Consider the following 7,743-nt stretch of genomic DNA (forward strand, 5'->3'; position numbering starts at 1 on the left):
GCACGGATATGACTAGAAGGAATGACGTATTTGCAAAAAAGAAAATCCATTCAAAGAACCGCCCAATCGAGAAAAGAAACCTACTCTAATAGCCCCCTCCCGCAAAGCCAGAAAGACAGCAACCAATAGGCTGGTTGCATGCTAACCCAGTGACTCTTGACCCTATCCTCCATTTTGCAGCTACATATATTAAATTTGAAATATTAATCCCACCCAATATGGCCATAATAAAAGGAACAAACAAATTTCAAATACTACAATGTTATGTCTAACAGTAATAAAAACATAATTGGCGATGGCCATCTTAAATTCATCTACAGTATATTAATCACATATTAAAAGATTAAAAGAAAAGTAAATCCAAGCAAATGATATTACAAACGAAGTTCTCTCAAATAGAAAAAAAATGAAAAAATATATATATAACAAACCTAAAACTATATCAATATTGAAGCAAACAAACAAAAATAAAATGAGTAATACACGGCAGGTCCTATACAGACCTTTGTAGTATAATACTGTAAGAGTTCCCTCCAAAACAACTTTATATATATACTAATTATTAACAACTAAAAAAGAAGTTTGATCAGCCACATCCCATACCAGAGACGCAAAAAGCATAGAATAAACTTAACTCAGGGCATCTGTAAACATCTCATACATCAGAATTCTCTATTCAGCAATCAGCTTAACTTTAAGATTTTTAATGTCAAAACACAAAAATACAACTGCAGATGCTGTGGATCAAAGAATACATATACAACGCTGGAAGAACTCAGCAGATCAGGAAGCATCCGTGAGAATAGAGTAGCCAATGTTTCGGGCAGAGACTCTTCATCAAGATTTCTAATGTACTCCCATCCCTCCCGGGGAGAGTAGATTCTCAGTGACTGAGACCCTTCAGGAAAGAATATCAGCTGCTCTGGATGCCGAAGTGATGGATGTAAATTTAGCTTATACATTTCACTCATGACGTCTCGGTATTTCCTTCTTTCGGCAAAAATTTCAGGAGGAAAATTTTCAACTATACGAATCTCTGTTGATTTAAAGATTATCTTTCGCTTTCTTCTGGCCTCTCGAAGTATGGTTTCTTTGGTTGTATAATAATGCAAACAAAGTACAATTGGTCGAGGATGTAATTCAGATGAACGCTGAGAAATGGAATTCTATGGACTCTATTGATTAAAGGGCTAGCTTCCAGGGTCTCACTAAAAAGTGAGTACAGCATGTCTGAGAAGAACTTTAACAGATCAGCAGCTTCAGTATTTTCAGGCAATGCTAGTATACGCAAATTCCTCTGACGCGCTCTACTATCTAAATCAACCATTTTTTCTTAATTTTAGATAGATCCGAGGTAATTTCATTCATTTTCTTTTCCATCGAAGACATCTTCACTCCTTGTTCTTTAATAGTTTGCCTGAATTCATCATGTTCCTTCTCAATTCGATTTGTAGTCTGCTTAAGCGTCTGAAATTGAAAGTCTAAATTCTTCAGAAATTCTTACACTAGAGACAGACTTTTCAAGCTTCCAGTTGGTGTCCGTCAGCTTATCAATCTTAGTATTGAGCGATCCAAATTCCAACTTCATGTCTTCTATTGTAGAAAATATTCCCGCTGAAGTAACAGGTTCCTCCGCTTTCTTTACTTGTTCAGTTTGATCTGTTTCAGGAAAAGTCTTGCCGCTTCTCAGTTCAATACCAGATCGACTTACGGTCATCGTAATTAAATCGTAATTCCTTCAGTAGAAGTAATAAATCATCAAACTTAAAAGGAATCTGTCAGTGGGATGTAAACAGAAAAGTGGCGCCGCTGTGAAATGCGACTTACTCCATGCGCTGCAAAATGGCGGATCCCATCCTCTCCTCATAAGATTACATGAGGATGGGTTAAACCAGTCCAGATAGCATCCTAGTGAATCTCCTCTGCACAATCGATACCAGGAAGGGGGGGGAAATTGGAAGATTTCAATTGAACTTGGAGGAAATCCATGGTGTCTTGGGGAGAATGTACAAACTCCTGATAGAGAGCAGTGGAACTGTATCCTGATTGGTGATCGCTGGCCCTGTGGAGTTTTGCACTAATTGCTTCTCCACTGCCCCGTACCAGAGGCAAGGGGCAGTTAGATAATGAAGGTGGGTGGGAGACTGCAGGTAAACAAAGGGTCTGTGATGTCATGACGTGTCATCGAGAGAGCTGCACAGAATCAGGCCCTTTGACCCATCATTTAATGATGTCATCCATACTAGCCCCAGTTACCAGCATTTGATCAGTAGCCTTCTACAACTTGGATATTCCAGAGCCCCAAAATCTTTGGAACACAGACCCCTTTACATTAAAAACTTGATACAGCAATTGTGCCTATACATTTATTCTCAAACTCTTACACATACACACAGACAGATATATTTAAACTAATATTTTTACCTTCATTCGCTTTACAGTCTTCTGTGTTCCTTCTAGGACTAATGGACTGCACTATCCATTGTCCTTTCCTTGACCGAGCCTCAGGCACTGGTTCACTAAACCAGAGGACTCTTCTGCAAGTTCGCCGTTGCCCCCTTCTACTTCTCTGACCTAGAAAGACTTGTCCCCTTTGAAGTTTATTCTTCCATCTCCTCAATTGCTTCCCCTCGCCAACCAACTTCATTGCAAAAGATCGCTTTCTCTTGCCCAATTTTATTCTCCTTCGCTTACACACTGGGCCATTGGTGGAGTCACCCAACATACCCCCCAGCCTCTCTTCATTGTTTGGCTCTTCCTGATCTCCGATGGTTTGTTCGTCATTTTCCTCCCTCTCCTCCTCTCGTTTCTCGTGTTCGTCCACTGATTCAGTCGCCTCTTTTTGGGTACGTTCAGGGCTTCGATCTGCCAGTCCCTGTGATGACGTTGCAGGTTCATTTCCTTCACCCCCTGACTGAATACGCCCCTCCTCCATACTTTTGTTCTAACCTTGTGGCTTCAGATCCACAGTATTAATTCTCAGAGTGTGCAGCACTGCCCCCCGGCTCCACGTCCTCAGTGTTGGAATCTATTGTCTGGGCTGTGCCAACCACGGGCTTGGTTGTCACAGTTTGAGGGTGCTTCTTGTCAAACCTCAGGCAGCCCAACAGTCGACGACGGTGGCGATACCGCCAGAGACCAGCAGCCTGTATTGTTTACGGAATTCCGTTAACTTTGTCAGTTATTCCAAGAAACTGTTGTAAAAGCAGCTCAGCACATCGAGAAAAGTACCCTTTCCTCGTGTACTTGGATGAACTGCACTCAGCCTGCAGTTTCTTGTGGTCAGGTACTGGATCATAATGACTTCACAATCTACCTCATTATGATCAAGATGTGACTACAGGAAATTGCAGGATGATATGAACACAACTTAGCACATCACAGAAGTCATCCTTTCCTCCTTGGACTCTGTCTACATTTCTCACTGCCTCAGTAAAACAGCCAGCACAATCCAAGACCCCTCCCATATTCTGTCTTATCCCCTCTCCCATCGGGCAGAGGATAGGAAAGCCCAAAAACACAAACCAACAGGCTCAAGGAGAGCTTCTACCCTTTCCGTCATTGAATTTAGGACAGACACAGTAGGAACAATTAAACTCTTAGATAGGCACATGGATGAGGGAGAGGCTGAGGGCTATGTAGGAGGGAAGGGTTACATAGATCTTAGAGTAGGATAAAATATTTGCAGAACATAGTGGGCTGAATGGCCTGTATTGTGCTGTAATGTTCTATTGAATGGTCCTCTACTGTGATAAGGTAACCTGCTGATCTCACAATGTCAATTGCTACAATCTTGCACCTTACTGTTTACCAACACTACACTTTCTCTGTAGCTGCTGCACTTTATTCTGCATTCTGTTATTGCTTTACCTTGTTCTACCTCAGCTCCGAGTGTGATGATTTGATCGGTATGAACAGTTTGCAAGTCAGGCTTTTCACTGTATCTCAGTACATAAGAAAATAATAAACCAACACCAAATAGTGAAAGTAAAGAATGAAGCCTGAGGCCTAGACTCTGGTGTTCATTTTGGGAAGGGGTGAGGAGATGTCCATTTGAATTTTATCATGGTTATTTTGTGGCCACACTTCCTGTGAGTGTCCCTCACTCTGCCTTGGCTATGACACTGAGGCAATGCTGATAATGGAAGAACTTGTTCTACTGGGGACATAGAAGATGGCAGATCAGTCATGGCTGCATAAAGCACACAAACAGGCCCTTGGACCCAATTGGACCATGCCAACAAAGCTGCACGTCTAAGCTGGTCCCATTTGCCTACATTTGGCCCATGTCCCTCTGAACATTTCCTATCCGTGTTCCCATCCAAATGACTTTTATATGTGATGGTCCCCACCTCTACCACTTCCTCTGGCAGCTCAGTCCATGTAATCACCTTCCCCTCTGTGTGAACAGCTGACTTCATGATGTTATATTGTCAACCCCTGGACCTTCTGCGCTCCAAGCAAAAAAATCTGTCCGATCCTATCCAGTCTTTCCTTATAACTCTAATTGTAACTTGAATTTAATGACTTCCTTCCCATTACAAGATGACCAGAACTGTACACAGTACTCCAAATGTGGTTTTCCCAACATCTTCCACAGGTTTTACAAACGTTTGTGTTGATTTAGAGATACAGCACGATGATGGGCTCTTCCACCCAATGAGTCCATCAGAATCAGAATCAGGTTTATCATCTCCGGCATGTGACGTGAAATTTGTTAACTCAGCAGCAGCAGTTCAATGCAATACATAATCTAGATAAAAATAAAACAATAATAAACAAAATAATAAACAAACAAGTAAATCAATTACATATATTGAACAGATTTTTTTAAATGTGCAAAAACAGAAACACTGTATACTAAAAGAAAAGTGAGGTCGTGTCCAAAGATTCAAAGTTCATTTTGGAATCGGTTGGCGGAGGGGAATGAGCTGTTCCTGAATCGCTGAGTGTGTGCCTTCAGGCTTCTGTACCTCCTCCCTGATGGTAACAGTGAGAAAAGGGCATGCCCTGGGTGCTGGAGGTCCTTCACAATGGACACTGCCATTTTGAGACACCGCTCCCTAAAGGTCTCCTGGGTAGTTTGTAGGCTAGTACCCAAGATGGAGATGACTAGATTTGCAACCTTTTGCAGCTTCTTTCGGTCCAGACTGCCCAATCATTGAAAAATGCTCTGCCTGACATACTTTGTGTCATCCATCTTGTGAAAAATACTGGGAGAATGTTTATAAGACAGCCTTGCTGTGTGATAATGGCTGTCAACTTCATCACATAAGACCACAAACACCTGCTCAGCTTACTCATACAAGATAGCATAACAATTCTCCATTGGTTAGTTCCCTCCTTACCTGCAGTTATAACCCAAACATTCCAGGCACAGAAACAATTACAGCATTCAGTAACATTACAGAGAAGCCATTTCATGCTAACAATACAGAGAAGCCATTCTGTTAGCCTGAATAGTTAACACCACAGTTAATGGTACTGACAGCCCTACATTTGGGACAGTATTGTAGTATTTCTAGGGGAACAAATTGTCACTGCTAAGTCTGACATATTTTACCAGTCAGATATAGTTGAAAACCTGAATTTATTAAACAGGGCAGTTATGAGGAAAAAACTGCAAGGAGGCTCTTACCGTTTTCCATAGAAAACTCAAACGTCTCAGCAATAATATTGAATTTCACAAGTTTATGCCCTTTCCTTCCCTGGCCACTCTTATAATGCAATTACAAGATGATGATCTATAGACCATTAGACATAGGAGCAGAAATAGGCCATCTGGCCCATTGAGTCTGCTCCACCATTCAACCATGGCTGACCCTTTTCTTTATCTCCCCCTCAACCCCAGTTTCCGGCCTACTCTCAGTAGTCTTTGATGCCATATCCAATCAAGAACCGATCAATCTCCACCTTAAACATACCCAATCACCTGGTCTCCACAGCTGTACGTGGCAACAAATTCCACAAATTCACCACCCTTTGGCTAAAGAAATTTCTCAGCATCCCTGTTTTGAAAAGGCACCCCTCTATCCTGAGGCTGTGCCCTCGTGTCCGATACTCTCCCACCATGGGACACATCCTTTCCACATCTACTCAGTTTAGGCCTTTCAGTATTTGAAAGGTGGCAATGAGATACCCTCTCATTCTTCTGAATTCCAGTGAGTACAGACCCTGAGCAATCAAACATTCCTCGTATGATAAGTAAGAACAAAGTACACTGCAGATGCTGTGGTCAAATCAACTTCGCAGGTTGGGCAGCATCCATGGAAACAATCAGTCAACGTTTCAGGCCGTGATCCTTCATCAGGACTGAAGAAGGAGGGGGCAGGGGCCCTATAAAGGTCGGGGGAGGGGGAGAAGGAGAAGGCTGGTAAACCACTGACTCTCAGAACTACCTCGACTATACCTCTTCCAACCCTGCCAAATATAAAAATGCTATTCCTTATTCCATAAGACCATAAGACAAAGGAGCAGAAGTCGGCCATTTGGCCAATCGAGTCTCTCCGCCATTTCATCATGAGCTGCTCCAATCTCCCCTTTAGTCCCATTCCCCCACCGTCTCACCGTAACCTTTGATGCCCTAACTACACAGATATCTATCAATCTCTGCTATAAATACACCCAATGACCCAGCCTCCACTGACGCCCGTGGCAACAAATTCCAGATTCACCACCCTCTGGATAAAAAAAATTTTTTGCATCTCTGTTCTGAATGGGCACCCTGCAATCCTCAAGTCACATCATCTCATACTGAACTCCTCCACCATGGGAAACAACTTTGCCACATCCACTCTGTCCATGCCTTTCAACATTCAAAATGTTTCTATGAAATCCCCCTCATTCTTCTAAACTCCAAGGAGTACAGTCCAAGAGTGGTCAAATGTTTCTCATATGTTAACCCTCTCATTCCCGGAATCATTCTAGTGAATCATCTCTGAACCCTCTCCAGCATCAGCACATCTTTTCTTAAATAAGGAGCCCAAAACTGCACCCAGTATTCCAAGTGAGGTCTTACCAGTGCCTTATAGAGCCTCAGCATCACATCCCTGCTAATATACTCTATTCCTCCAGAAATGAATGCCAACATTGCATTCGCCTTCTTCACCACCGACTCAGCCTGGAGGTTAACCTTAAGGGTAACCTGCACGAGAACTCCCAAGTCCCGTTGCATCTCAGAACTTTGAATTCTCTCCCCATTTCAATAATAGTCTTCCCATTTATTTCTTCTACCAAAGTGCATGACCGTACACTTTCTGACATTGTAATCATTTGCCATTTCTTTGCCCATTCCCCCAATCTATACAAGTCTCTCTGCAGACTCTCTGTTTCCTCAGTACTATCGGCCCCTCCACCTATCTTTGTATTATCAGCAAACTTAGCCACAAAGCCATCTATTCCACAATCCAAATCGTTGATATACAACGTAAAAAGAAGCGACCCCAACATGGACCCCTGTGGAACACCACTGGTAACCAGCAGCCAACCAGAATGGGATCCCTTTATTCCCACTCTCTGTTTCCTGCCCATCAACCAACGCTCTATCCACGTATGTAACTTTCCTGTAATTCCATGGGCTCTTATCTTGTTTAGCAGCCTCATGTGCAGCACCTTGTCAAAGGCTTTCTGAAAATCCAAATACACAACATCCACTATATATCTCCCTTGACTAGCCTAGCCTTCTGCCGTCACCAGTGATGCCCTCACCTGCATCTCCTCTATTTCCTGCACTTCGGCCCTCAC

This window comes from Hypanus sabinus, chromosome 2, assembly GCF_030144855.1.
Source record: "Hypanus sabinus isolate sHypSab1 chromosome 2, sHypSab1.hap1, whole genome shotgun sequence".
Taxonomy (NCBI): domain Eukaryota; kingdom Metazoa; phylum Chordata; class Chondrichthyes; order Myliobatiformes; family Dasyatidae; genus Hypanus; species Hypanus sabinus.